We start from the raw sequence: 3,456 nt of genomic DNA, 5'->3' as shown, positions 1-3,456 counted from the left end.
GACTCTAGGCTCTGTCTGTGGCAATCGGAGAAGCCGCACTGACTGAGTGTAGCTTGTATGGCATGAGGGGTAACATGACCCTCTGTAGGGGGCTGCTAATACAAGACCTCACCAGCCAGCCCACATTTGTACATTTACATGTATTCATTTAACAAATGCTTTATCCAGAATGACTTGCAAGATGTGGAAACGGTGGGAGCCAAACTGATACAAACTACTGGGAGAATCTACAAGGAGTCATGACCTAGAAAACGAGAGCCTTATCATAGTTTGCTTGGTGTAATCTACTATGAATGTAATCAAAAGGTTTTTTTCTTTCCTCTTAAGCAAATAAAGAACACGAATGTTAACTGAAGAGACTCCAAATGCATAAACTGCATTCAAGGTTTGAATGTGCTTCCCAAAGTACTGTTGAGTACTGAGTGAACAGTACACCATACAAGAAAAACATTGTTTCCTATTCTTGTGTGCACTTTCTGCTTCTCACAATCCAAGTAATTAAACACTTTCAGTGATGTTGAGGTCTGGACTCTGGGGTGGTCAGTCCATTGTTCTGAGAACACCAGCACCTTCTTTGATTTGCAAATTTTCTTATTTTTTGTCTTATTCCTTTTCTCAGTGAGGTTCTTCTTGACAGCTACAAATCCTTTCAGACCCACAGCGCTGAGTCGTCTTCTCACAGTGGAAGGATGGACAGAAACACCTGTGGATGTTTTCAGATCTGAAGCAGCTTGATTTTCTTCTCTCTCAAAGATGAAAGCTTTAAGTGCTGTTTATCTGATGGGGGCAGTTTTGGGGTCTGCCAGCTCTTCCAGGTGGTTGTTGGGAGTCACTTGATTTCTCAACATCCTTTATAATTTTTTTTTTAACTCCAGTTTTAGAAACTTTAGTTTTTTCCCCCTTTCCTTAGACTTTTTCCGTCCTGGGCAAGTGGATTATCTACTCTCCTCAGAAATATTTCCAAAAAAAGAATGACTTGCAATTAGAGGCCATTTTGACTGGAAATTAATAAAAAGAATGTTTTTTTAACAAAATATTGTATATATTAAGAGCAAAGCTGGTCCTGGCTCAGCCACCACCCTTTAGACGCTTGGCTTTGATTCCTCACAGACCAGTCAGGACGAAAGCAGTGGTATTCCACTGCCCCTTAGTGACAGATGGTTCTTTTTGGACTGCTTTTCCAGAACTATGGCAGCTTGATGGAAAGCATTTTCCCCTTACTGACATTTAACCTTTTGCCATTTTGCTGAATCCATTCACATGCATTTCCAAATAATCAAAAGTCAGTTCCCTATACAGTGATGAGTCGTAGCAGGCCCAAACAAGACTGTGTTGCTGCTGAAGTGTAAATTTAGGAGGAGGAAAGGGTCACACAGTAGACAATGAGTGAGAAAGAGACAGAGAGGGAGAGAGAGAGGGAGAGAAAGAGCCAAAGTTACTGCACTGCAGGGACATTTGGGAATGAACTTATTGTCCAGGACACCAGGATTTCATCCAAAAGTCCACAATCATAAAACAGCAGATACATTTAGCAAGGGAGAAAGGAGTCACCAAGGAGTCACCAAAAAAAGACAGAAAAGGCACATTTCCCCCCCCCCAACCCAAAACGTGACAGGGGTGGGGTGTGACAAAGACGGAGACAGAGAAAACGAAAGGGATGAAGAGGGTAGGACACAAGGGAGAAAGTGTATAGCAAACAAAGGCCTAGAAGAGGAAGGAGAATGTGACGGCCAGAATGAGAGAGGGGTGACAAGAGAGGGAGAGCAAGGAAAAAGGAGGAGAATGAGAAAAGAGGGAGAGAAAGAAAGACATAAATGCAGGAATATTTGTCTAGAACGGAAGAGATACAGATGTGGGATGCTTGTTGCTAGGGGAGGCGTAAACATCGTCAAAAACAATATGCTGGCCAGAGGAATGACCTCATAGACCAGCAGCTGGGACATGCAGATGAAAAGTTGAGGAGATGTAGAGTGATGGAGAGAGAGAAAAAGAGCAAAATAAAAGAGAAGAGGGAAAGAAAGATTGTATCCTATTTATCGGAAAATAGCAAGGTGCCGCTAGGCTCTCACCTGGGTCTAGTCATGTTTACGAATGAACCTATGTCAAAAACAGAACCAGAGCTGGAGAACACCCCCAGTTTCGTGCAGTGTATTTTTTATGGCCTTTAAAATCCTGGAAAGTGGGCTTTCCAGTGTATAAAACGAATAATGACAACTTAATATTTCTCTCACTGTAAGGCCCTGTGCTAAAACTACTGGCAAGCTTTATGGAGCGGAATGCAATGACTTGGTCATGGGAAATTCAGATTCATTTGCAGTTTTGTAGCGTTATGCTGACAGGTGTAATAACGCCAAGCTAAATGAATCACGCAAGCAAAATTCAATTTCCGACCCCCAAGGTTACATGGTCTTTGCCATTCCTATCCAGGGTCTGATTACATGAATCCATGTCTACTAGGTTCTGTATCTCATCTTGCACAGTTAATTAGATGCAAAACATCAGTAAAACAAGTCTGAAAATGAGCCTGACTCTCCCCACAGTGTGGTCACACACAACTTCCATGTGCTGCAAGTTTAACAGCATAGTTGCTGAGTGTGGTGGTGTGATCCTCTGAGGTCCATAAATTACGTTTGCAGTGACTCATTTTGTGTTTGGCCAGTTAGATGTTTAACAAACATCTCAGAAAAAAAGGCAGAGTGTGACAGGTCTGACTCAAGACCTCGCCTGCTGGACAGGCAGCGTTACTGCCCCATGTGCATTCTACAACCAAGCAGCATGAGTTTTTTCACAGTTCATGACAAGGATGTGTAACAATGAATCATGATAATGTACAATAAATCACAAAGCTTCACCCATTTGTTGTTCATCTCGTAGATTAACAGAAAAAACAACAGCATAGCAGGATCTCAGGATATTGTGGCATCAGTGCAAAGTAAGACACGATTTCCACTTTGAGAAGTGCTCATTATTGAACGCCAGGTAGAGAAGAACATACAAAGCACTGAAGTCGCGAGCCTCAGGCTTCACCCTCATGGTGACCATACATCTTCACATTAACAAACAAAGACATTTAAACATCATTAAACCCTTTTCACTAGGTTGTGCACCTACCCTGAGTCTCTGCATGGCCACGCCTCTTGTAGGCAGAAACAGCCAGTAGTGGTCACTACAATATTAACATTTGTTTCTTCATTCTTTGCTTTGAAGGATTAGTTTGAATAAAAATCTAATTTACAGGATTTTACTTATCCCAAATGCAGTTAATCAGCCAAGATGTTTGCTGTCAACATTTTGCTTCCTTAGTTTTGAACTGGATGTTTCTAGAGAAGCTAATGTAGGTACAAAAGCTAAACGAGAGCACTCCAAAAATCAAAACAATGTCCAATTACGAATTTGAGGACCACGGTTTCTGCACAAATTAGCCTCAGCCATGTATGTTTGAACCTGAATGTGCAC

This window comes from Colossoma macropomum, unplaced genomic scaffold, assembly GCF_904425465.1.
Source record: "Colossoma macropomum unplaced genomic scaffold, Colossoma_macropomum, whole genome shotgun sequence".
NCBI lineage: Eukaryota > Metazoa > Chordata > Actinopteri > Characiformes > Serrasalmidae > Colossoma > Colossoma macropomum.
This window is presented reverse-complemented; position numbering follows the sequence as displayed.